General features: G+C 31.8%; 2 pseudogenes; both read right to left on the bottom strand.

Annotated features, from left to right (window-relative positions):
* Nucleotides 1–3989: 3989 nt before the first annotated feature.
* Nucleotides 3990–6380, bottom strand: LOC149575235 (serine carboxypeptidase II-3-like; annotated as a pseudogene).
* A 1380-nt stretch (nt 6381–7760) lies between these two features.
* The window catches only part of LOC149575236 (serine carboxypeptidase-like 26), a 32907-nt pseudogene continuing 28369 nt past the window's right edge, over nt 7761–12298 (bottom strand).

The following is a 12298-nucleotide window of genomic DNA, read 5'->3' on the forward strand; positions in this document are numbered from 1 at the left end:
ATTACCATTATCCAATATCACCAATTTCTCATGCTTCTTAATATATTTTCTCATAGAGTTTTTGTAATCTCCAACACTTTCTCTCTCTACTTTTTCCCTTCACACTTTAGACCGATTTCCTTAGTAAATAGTGCTGATGTAACACATAATTTTACACTTCTAAAAGCCACATCACCCTTGTGCAAAAAATTATATAATTTCATGGAAAGGTTTTGTTAAGCTCCTTTGTAACTTGAATGTATTAGGTGAACTCAACTTTTCTAAACACATCGCATAGTTCTCTATTCTACATAATAGTTTCTTACAATCCCCAAGCTCCACTTTTTTAAGAGGCCCACAAATGATTCTTAACTAATTTGGGTCTCCTTTTTTTTTCATTTCAATAGGCCCACAATATTAAAATTTTAATGAAACAAAAAAACCCTCTTTGCGTCTCTTTTTGAACAAATGCCAAACCTTCTTGAAGAAGGAAATATCGCATTTTTGTAGTAAAATGATGTGATTGTTGTCTCACCTTTAATGATGAAAAAAGTGTTTGGACAAATATTTTATTACTGTCTCTCATTTTTGAAGGAGAAATAAACTTTATGATTATTCATGTCATAAGCTTTATCTATAAAATAACATTATTTGCATAATTGATACAAGTTTCAATTTTCCTTATCTCTTCACCTTTATGCAAGTTCAAATCAACCTAATCATAATAACATTGGTGATCCATGCAAGAAAATTACACAATATAAAACATTCTATAATGCCTCATTAAAATAAATTCATCTTCCTTTCTACATCACACAAAATCCCTAAAACACCTTTGATTTTCAATACCTATATTTATAATATTTTTAGGATATCCTTTATAGCTTAAATTAGAGAAAAAAATGTATTCATCTTGAGTTTGATTCCTTTATACTCGACCATTAACATTGATACATATCAGTCTCCTTATAAAAATGATGGGCAAATAAACTTCTAATCCACACTGTACTACTTAACATTGTTAATATGAGGCAAAATTCACTGAATGATAAAGATACATTCAATAGTAATAAAGACCTTCCACCAAATTTGAAGCATCATAAGACCAATATTATTTAATAAACTTCTCATCCACATTGTACTACTTAACATTGTTATTATGAGGCAAAATTCATTGAATGATCAAGATACATTCAATAGTAATAAAGACCTTCCACCAAATTTGAAGCATCATAAGACCAATATTATTTATTTTATTGGAAATAATTTCTTTTGGCATTTGAGAGCATTACTCAGAGTTAATATAGCAAAAATATTGAGAACTAAGGCCTCTACAAAGATATTACCCTCCCTAAGAGTACAGATGATCTATAATGGTCAAAAGTATATATGATTCTTTTATATTATTATATCATACTCAATATATATCATGGAAAACTAAAATTACCCTATAAGTGATCCATAATCATTTTAGAATCCTCCTCTAATTAAACTTTTCCATAATTCAGGTCTTTCAAATGTTTTATTCCTTGTCATGCAACCATTTCTACTACATGGTTATTAATACAACCTCTATGATTTTTTACAAATCTTGACATGAAATCCCCATTGAAATCCCTTATATCTCCCACAAAAACAAAGATCTATGGTTCTATTTAGCACAATAATCAACATTATACTTTACTCGTCTTCAAAGGTATCCAATTGGTTGACCTTCTTTTCAAAATACTTGACCAATCAATACTAATAATGTTATGGTGAATACCTGTTTCTCTTTGTGCCAAGAGTTTTGCCAATTTCTACCATTTTACCTAGTCATTCCAAATTAAAATAAAATCAAAATCAAAAGAAGAAATACTCATTAAAAAAATCCAACTCCCCTTTGGGATTAAAGTTAGACCTTCTTGTTATTTTCTTGGATGATAAATGATATTAATTTGAATCTTAGGTTATGTCTCTAGGATAGAACTCTATTTCAATACATTTCATCAAGATATTATTGTGAGACTCATCTAGTTTCTAAAATTATTAGTCTAGACACTTTTTGGTTATTTTTGCACTTTTACTATAATAAACTCAATATTTATAATCATATTTTTTTATAATTTATATTTATATTTTTCTTTATTTACTTATTGAAACCAATTGATTTATTTATAAATTGCTATATATATATCCCTCCATTTGAGTTACTATTATTGTTCATCAATATATTTGTATATATGGTCACAATTGTTGTATCATCTTCTTCATACCTTCTCGTCTATTTTATTTTTTATGAATTAAATCATCTTTAGTAAAGTAATTTTTTTAATATTAATTAATCTTTTATACTTGTGACATTTATACAAACTCAAGATGAAGTCTAACGGAAGAATGCATGAGTATGTTTTGACTTTTTGTCATGGTTAAACATTTTTTATTTTGTCTACTTAGATATTCCTTGATTACTTTTATAGCATTGGATTTATTTATGAAGTGTCATTTGCAAATCTTTGAATATTCATGATATTCTCCTAGTTGCTGTGGGTTTTGGTAATTTTGTATGGTTTTTAATTTTAAAATTGTACCACACTTTTAGAAAGTGTTTAATATAGGGAATCCTTGAGGGATCTAATACAACTCAAAAGATTTTTCAACTATGGTGTGAAAAGAAAAATTAAATTATACTAGAGCTATATTGTTAAAGAAGGTAGGTTTTCCAGGGAAATTTTTATTTATTTATTTCAAACAAACTTTGAAGATTTTTTTAATGAGTAAATACATGAATGATTATACTATTTGAATGCTATTTCAATTAAAGGTTGTAATTGCTCAAAAATTAAATAGCTAAATTAAATAAGCCATCTTCAATAAATATTATGTACAAGGGCATAAATAAGATACAAGCTAAGATCCATAAATTATTGATCAATAATAAAATATTGAAAGTATGTTATGATCTAGGCATGGTGGTTTACCATATTTTAGTCTCATTTCATAGTGGAATATTGGTTACATATGGTGGATTTTTTATATGTAAAGGTACTACTAGCATTGGGTTTGTAGAAGGTAATACTTGCTTAGTTGTGTAATTTTAGAAAATGGTTTAGTTAGTTTATTTCTTTAAATTTCTCCACTATATTGTATAAAAGAATTTATTATAAAACTTCAAAGCAATGGGCCTATACACTTGTTCATAATGTACCATGTATAAGTGAATAAACCATATATTAAACCAATAATATAATTAACAAATATGGAGGCAAATAGAATGATGTCCGAATGTTATTTATTAGTTTATTATCCTAAAGATTGAGAGATTCTTTAGTGATTCCCCCCTTCCTAGTCTTAATTTCTTATACAATAAACAAGTTTTAACCTTCAAATGCAAGGCAAAAAAGGGTTGAAAGACCACCTCAAGATACTTGCACTCATTTTGAAGCCTTTATTAGTGAAATTAGAGGGCGGTTTGTATTATACATATTCAATATATCTAACATGTAGTGGATCAATATGAAGTGATGTCTAACTCTATTCTAGATTAAAATCTTAATTCAAATTTAAAATAAAGTTAATATAATTATGACAATTCTTTATTTATATTTAAACTAATATTTCAATAATAACTAATGTATTTTCATCTACAAATACAAATTAATAGAATTCTCTTATATAATCCTCTATACTAAATATCTATTGACTTTTATAATTTAAGCTAAACAAACTTATATAATAAGAAATTAAAAAAAAATTTATTTTTATTTGAATAAATTTTGAGGTACATTTATTTTTAATATTATCATAATCTTATGAAAATATATTCCAATGACCTCTTTTAATACTTTAACCTTATAATAAGTCACATTTATACCAAATGATTTTTTAATCTAAATATATAAATATTTGAATTATTATTTAATAGTATTTTTGTGAGGTCCTTTTACAATAGATTGTAAATATTCTAATTATAATAATAGAACTTGTAAAACCATTTGAATCATGTTATTTGAAATAGAAAAGTAGAATTACTATGCCGGGAGAGACTTGCCAGCCAAAAATGATTTGGTCATGGTCAAGGCTCTCGAAGGTTGATTACTAGGTACTGTGTGTCCTGCTCCTCTCACAGTTGCAACTGTCAAGCCTCTGTAAATTACACTATAACCTGCCACATCTAGCTCTCCGTTCATCCAAGGATACCATGCTTTCTCAATTGGAAGCTTTAATGCATTAATGGAATATCTCGTACTAGTCACAGGAACTACTGAATCCACATCTTCACTACAATCAAGAGCATTTATCACTAATTAGCTATTTTTCTAAAATATTTCTTGAACTAAACACTTTTTTCACAATAATATTATTTTTCTATTTTATACCTGTAGACGAGTATTCTCAATCCTGCTGATAGAAACATTGATGTTGCAAATGTGTTACATGAAAGTAAATCGCTATTAAGAAAAGAAGATAGAAAAATTATTAGATGACAACCCTCGAAGTCTTAAAAACTTTGTCTATTTTAAAAATATTACATACAAATAGTCATACCTGCATCCAGTCCGTGCATAAGGTAAGTGTGTTAGATTTGCATGAAGAGCACTTTGCACTTGTGGGGTGTTGAGGTAACTAAATACATAATCAGAACTACATGGATCAAATCCACCTAATCCACTTATAGAAGTATCATCCTGCAATAGAGAGAGTATGGTATTTATGTTTATTTAAAATGTATAATCTAATAGATGGCATTACTACTGTAACATTTCCATGTCAAGAGATTCTTGAAAAAACATTATTTATATACTTACAACAGAAGTAGAAGATCTCGTAAGATTAGAATCATGAGTGCATAGTGGTGCATATATATTATAGGGATCGATAGATCCTCCACTGGATTGTACTCTAGATATTGATTTCCTGATGTATAGCTTAAATGAGATGAAACATAACGCCGACTCGCATACTTTTCATCTGATATCAATGCATGTGTCTCATCATTCATAAGTCCATTTCCAATCTATAAAACGCAATTTTCCAATAAATAAGAATTCCAAAGTATACCATATTTTCCTTCATTTAGAATTATTCTACTTTGATGGGTTTTCCAATAAGATAATTAGCTTGCGCCACAGTAGATTAGTTTCAGAGGAGAAAGAGCAAGGGAAAGTAACCGTACCATAACTCCTTTGAGATTAATGAAGGATGTATGGGAATTCTTATTCTTAAGAATTGTATCGGCTGATTCAGGCACATAGAACCCTGCACATGACAAAATATGAATGTTTATTTATAACATGAAGATGAGCTTTCTATGTTTATTTATAACATGAAGATACCATAGAATTCCTTGCTTGACATACCAGCGTAGCTTTCTCCTGCTATATAGAAATCTCGGTTCTTATACCGTGGAAACCTCTCAAACCAATTTAGAAGAAACGTGTATGCGTCTCGAGCTATTTACCCATGAAAAACAACGTTTTAGTCAGTAAATAAGTATTCAAAATTGTTTTTATTAAATCTTCACTATACACATTCATGTCACAAAGTCTGTTTCATAATATATTAATTGAAATACCAGTGTTCTCATCATTGCCGTTTTGATAATCAGAGGCGGTATTGGAGTATGAAAATCCAACCCCGGCAAGTGATTCCAAAAACAAGGTGTTTGCCGCTGCAAAATACAAAAGTCAAATGAATCTCAGAGTGATATTCAGCCATGTCCTCTCTAGTGGGAAAAAAAACCTTTTGATATAAATGATTATAACCAATTTCATATATCAACAGTTATATATGTATGTATCCATCTGGGAAAAGACATTATGGAGCGCGGGATAATATATGTAAAACCTTGGTTCCATGCATATGAATTGTTAGAAAGAGTTTTTCCATCTGGTTGTACGCGGAATGGACCCAATTCTGTCATTGCTCCCATACCAAAAGATGAGCATCCCGGTCCTGATAACAGACAAATTACAACATTCGGTAAGTTTTAATCCTATTTTCTGTATGTATGTTTTCATTGAGATCAAACAAGAAAAACCTATGAGCAATTAGAAAATACCTCCATTGAGCCAGAGGAGGAGAGGCTTTGAAGAGTGGCCTCTGCAAAATAGTAGAAAAGTGCTCTCCCTGGTTGTTCATCAACGGTCACATATCCTGCATGCTGTGCAAACGTTATTCCCTTCTGGTTGGCCAGGCAGATAAGTTATTTTGTCATTCTCCTGCAATCCATCTTGAGCGTATTGATTGATCTTCTATGAATATTCACTGCTAATGGAAGGAGCCACCCATTTCTTTCCCTCACTAGTCCTCACACCAGACCTCTTTTGTAAGAATTTTGACATTACTTGATGGCTACTTAACCGTTTACAAGGATGAACTAGAACGGCTATTGCTATCGCCAACACTATTAAATTTCTCATTTTGAACTCACCGACACAAAGATAAGTTTGAAAAAAACACTAATTGAGGCTTAATAAATAGACCCAATTGCTACGTTGCTTCGTCAGACTCTCCAATTGAGGCTTAATAGATAAATCCACTACTAGTATTGTTCAAGCTCAAACAATTTTCTCTTACCAATGTCATATTACCATTTACGATATCTAGAGAACAATCCTGTTGTAGACAAAGATGCCATCAACCTTGTTCTATAGACGTCATTGTTGTCATCGCAGTAAGCTTTAAAACCCTAATTTCTGTCATTCTAAATCCTAAGTATTGATCAAACTAAACATTAGTTATGGTTTTAGGTTCAGTGAACAAGATTTAGATTCACAGAACAAGGGTTCGTTTATAACAAAATGATGCACAACTAATTTTTTTTTCATATTCGAAAGCAGATTGTAAAGATAAAGATTTAAATCATAGACTTGAGAGTACACTCCACAACTTGAGATTAATTATTCAAAGGATTTCCAGAGTTTGAAGCTTCAAAGATGATTGAATACAAGTTAATCTTGCCATTTCCGAGTTTTAATGATTCATGAAAATCTCGCCCTTCCTGACACTGAAAAGAAAAGACAACAAAACGGAGATCAGTAAACATTTTACCTTAAATAAATGTAAGCATTCTACATTTTTCATACACCACGCCAACCTCCAACTAGTCATTACATCATATCCCTGATCTTCAGTTAGTCATAAAGAATGAGTCATGCATTCGGCTCCTCACAATAAAAAGAAATTCTACACGCTGGTTGAATGATCAATATGAATAGGAAAGTTACAGGCAGCTTACGTACGAGACTGTTCCTTGGGCCAACGATGGTTAGGTGAGGGTCCGAATATAGAATCTCAGGCTGGGCTTAATTTTCACACATTAAGCATTGATAGATTTGGTGGTGGATGTGGGGCTCTTGGGTTTAAATCTTACGATAACCTAGGCATTGTGGAAATCATGCAAACCAACCCATTCTTCATCGAATACATTTTGGAAATTTAGAATCTTCTAGCGAAAGTCTGGGCCATTTGGATGGTGAATTTGAGTGAGAATTAGAATATGGAATTATCAAAATTTTCAAATCTACTGTTTGGGTTTGTCAAATCAGAATGGAAATTTGAAAAAAAAAAATATGGTATCTTCATTTACTCCCAAATCAGAATTCCATCTTCTATCTAAATAAGTAGAATTGTCCAAATACCTATTCTAATTCCATTTTTCCAAATACAAACATTTCAAATTATTGAAATAAAATTGTTTTTTTTTTTTTAACTTCCGGTTGATTTGGTGCTCATTTTCGCAACATGGGATTTTTTTTCGTTGCCGCCTCTGCCCGCTGCTCATTTTTAATTTTCTCAGCTTAATCACATTTTCCTGTCCCGTGCTCTGCTACAGTCAAGTCATGAAGCGGACTTTCCTTGAGTAGTGACACCACCTTTGACGGGTTTGCCTTCCGATCAGACATACTTCGGCTACGGATCTCCTTCCATAATGCGGACTAGTGAACCCACCAATCACGGGTTTGCATCCAAATACTCCAACCACATCCAATCTGTGTGAGCACATTAATCAAGTCTGATCACTCACTGATATATTCAAGACATCAAAGCTGAGCCATGTCTACATCAAAACCCTCGTTGAGCAGACCATGCCAAATCGGGATTTACATTGGGCGAAATTGTATTGATCACCATTGTATTCCTCTACATAGTCTTTGGACAGTAGAGGAAGCTTTAACTATCAATCTATCAATAATAAGGCTAGCATGATTAACTTGAGAAAATAAAAAATGAGCAGAGGCTGTATTCCAATTTTAGAAATGTGCAACCAAACAGAGAAAATGTGTATTTTCAAAATAAATTCTTGATGACCCAAATGGTCCCAAATCAAATTCCAAATGCCAATTCTAAAATCATAGTCCATCAACCAAATGAGCCCTTAATGTTCACTTTCTTCTGAAATTGTCCACTCTTTTTCCCAAGATTGTTGGTTGTTCCAATCTCTCCTTACATTGTCATCACAAACATTTTCACTATTAGAATGGGAAAGTTATTTAGGTCTACTACTTCAAATTAAATCAATTAAATTAGTATTTTCATTTATTATCTTAGTTATTGTGCATAATTCCACTTTATCTAATCTTAGCTTGTTGTAAAAGGATTTAGATCAAGTCTTGAAGATCACTCGGCACCTATTGGATTTTCTGACTCGGCATACACAGTGTACTCAGCTTCAATATAGAAAGTGGTTAAGTGTGTTGGCACTCAAATGTCAAAACCATTATGAGACTAACAGAAAGGGCTCGAACTTGACACTTAAGTTGGTTTTTAGTTTGTTTATCTCTCCTTGATTGTTCCGTCAAGACAACAACTGGCACTTAAAAATTATGCTCTCTTCCTTTGTGAGTGGTCTAGCCTAGATCCACTTTATTTATGCTAAAATAAGCTTTGTCTGCCTCATTTATGTCCTTCTCTATGACAAGTTTTATAATTTCAACAAATAGGTTTCTAGAGGTAGGATTCACTGCTAGTTTAGAATCTATTCTAGTCTTCTTCATATTCATACCTCTATGCACTAAATCAGCTATGACATCTAGATTTGGTGCTTCTAATTGGATCATCCTTTTCTTCTTTCTCTCCAAATTTTGTTGTAACCAAGATGTTGAGATATCGGTAGATGAGTCGATTACTGAAGGAACTTGTAGGACTATAGATGATAAATCCAAGTTATGCACATTATCTGCAACTGGCATCTCTTGAGTTGCTTCTGCACTTTTAGGAGACAATGAGCATGTAGGGGATGCTATGGATTGAATCATCTCATCTATGAATGATGATGGTAAATAGTTCATCTCAGAAGCTTCATTTATCATCTTTTGAATTGGTTTTAAAGTCTTATCCTTGGGTTTTGATCTCCTCTTCTTGGTGACTGCATTGAGTTCACATCTCGAAACTAGATCAACTCATTTATTCATATCTTCACCATCATCTACACCTTGTGTACTATGTAAAGCACCTGAAGAAGTATGGATAGAAGATGGAATGGCTGAAACTGATGTAACTTCCTAAGAATTTTTTTTTCCCTTTGCACTACCTCTTATTGTTGATTTAGTGGCCATGGCTTCTTTGACTTTATTCTTTAACCAATTCTCAGGTCGTTGAATCACAAAGAAGGTTTTTTCCTTGAAGTCTTTCGATTTTGATAGAGACCAATTAATATATGACAATTCTAACAATTGTATCCACTCAAAGAAGAAAGGATCAATTAAGTCTAACCCATCCTCTTTTATGTCTATCACATTCCATCTCATTTTGTAATCAATGATTTATTATACCACGAATCTTATTTAGTCCCTTCTTCTCACTTCAAAGTCATTTTTGTAGTTTTCCCAATAGTCTTCCATTGTAGGGAAATGGAAATAGCTAGATCCTAGTGCCAAGTTGTTTTTAACATGCTCACTACCATCAAATGGGAAATGACTGTGGAAAGAGTATAAAGTAATGTTTAGCATAGATCTCTTGATATTTTCAGCATTAGAAGAAGAAAGAAAACTATCGTACCCAATACCAATTGAGAAAGGAATTGATCTTTTGTTCATGCACTTTTTGTTTACCTGACTATTTTTTTTGCAAACTTCAGAAAGCACCGACCTATCATCTACAAAGCAAGGCAACATGAGAGGATAATACTGAAAACCTCCAATGTATATGTAAGTGAATCAAGGGTAAAGAATGAAAAAGGTAGCATAAGTTCCGATGAGACTGGCTACTTCAAGAGAAGTTCAGAGTCCTATATCTCCCTGTAGCTCTCTAGTTGTGAGCATAGGGAAAGCATCATTCACCCCATAGAAGTGTAAATTGCTTTGTTTTAATTGCAACTGGAGGTAATAATTATAAATTTGCATGGTTAAGTTATAGTCCCTATAAAGATTAAGATCGAGCCATGACTTCAAACTAAAAATTGCATACATTAGGTATGAGTGTTGATGTTTAGTGTGAGGAGAAGTAAATCTGAATCTTCCATGATGTTATTATTTGTATCTATATTTCAAAGATATAAGCAATTTGTGTTCTAACTCTGATATCTGTCTTATATTGCAGAGAAGTATCTATGCATCACTTTCTAATATACATGATAGAGACCTATATATACATACATGTACATATACCTACATCCCTATTATGTACATATATTGTGATAGTATTTATATGCATTATCAACCAACTTAAGTGGTCAAGATTCACATTACTCTTGACAGACCTTGCTATTGAAATTTGCATTTAAATAATGATAGATATCACTTTTGAACTCTATATTATTCATGATTGATGATCATCACTGGGCGTATTGCTATCCTCGATGAAAGTACAGTTGGGATGCTAGAATCTGTGCAATATATATTGCATCTTGTGTCAAGTTTACAACCTGTGACTTGGCACTCTTAATAATATCGAGATTATGCCTTATGTTATCGGGCAACAAAATAATAAACACAAAAAAATTATACCAAACATGACTTTGAAGGGCCATGTCCCTACATGGCCCTTGGGCCATGTAGAGGCATGACTTTTTGGAGTCATGGCTGTTCAGGTGCATATATATTTGAGTTCCTTCAACTATACTGAACATATTACAAAAAGGCAATACAAGTACCTACAGTATAATATTCACATTAGAATATCAATTACTATTATTATTTCATTTGTCTTATAAAGATCTAGTAAAAGAAATCAAAGATGAAGAAGGAAGAACTCTAGAACCTATTGCAAAATAGTGAAGATAAGTAATATCATTCTACCTATTTGATTTAGAATTAATAAAAAAATATTTGTAATTGTTTATCTACCAGAGATCCTTTACTTTTAACATGGTATCAAGGCTGCACTGATAAGAAAACCATTGCAAATATTAAATTTTGAGTCTAATTTAAGGGAAAAAGAATTTTTTTAAAAGGCATTAAGATGGTGAACCATGGAAAAAGAATTTTTTTAAAAGGCATTAAGATGGCGAACTATATAATTTTCAAAACCGAGAGTTAAACTTAACTCTTAGTGGAAATAAGACTAACTCTATTGAAATTTGGCATAGAAGATTAGGTCATCTTAGTTTTTTGAGCTTTAGCATCTATAAGTAAAATTGTAAAAGGTCTTCCAAATCTAAATTCAAATCACTCAAGTATTTGTAACGAGTGTGCCTTGGGGAAAAACACTAAACACTCATTTGCCAATAGTGTTCATAAATCTGAAAACATACTTGAGTTGATTCATACAGATCTTTGTGGTCCTATGTCAGTTCCCTCTCTAAATGGATGTCAATTTTATGTAACTTTCATTGATGACTACTCTAGGAGAACATGGATTTATTTTTTGAAACAAAAGGAGTCTTCTGAAGTCTTATCCAAGTTTAAAGAGTTTAAAGCCCTAGTTGAAAATCAATCTGGACAAAAGATCAAAACCCTTAGGTATGATAATGCGGGTGAATTCACTTTTGATATTTTCAAAAAAAAATTTATTTCTATTGGGATTAAGAGGGAGTATTATGTACCTTATAATCCTCAAAAGAATGGAATAGCTGAAAGAAAAAATAGATCCTTTGTTGAGTTAGCCAGGGCCATGTTACATGATCAAAAACTCCATTACTTCTTTTGGGCTGAAGCCTCCAATACAACCATCTACATTCAAAATCATTATCCTCACTCTATATTGGGAAACATCAACCTTAACAATAAGAAGAGACCCCTCTAGGCTAGAAAGGTGTTAGCTGAAAATCAAGTTGAACTAGATGATGTAATTTAGGAAAGCAAAAGGACTAGGAACCAATCCTGCTATGTTGCTCTATTATTTGAACTCATAAAATTTGAAACTGCCAATGTTAAACAAGCAGTTTTGTATCAATATT

The sequence above is a fragment of the Cupressus sempervirens genome, chromosome 2 (assembly GCF_028749045.1).
Source record: "Cupressus sempervirens isolate cs-2001-9-10 chromosome 2, ASM2874904v1, whole genome shotgun sequence".
Classification (NCBI taxonomy): Eukaryota; Viridiplantae; Streptophyta; class Pinopsida; order Cupressales; family Cupressaceae; genus Cupressus; species Cupressus sempervirens.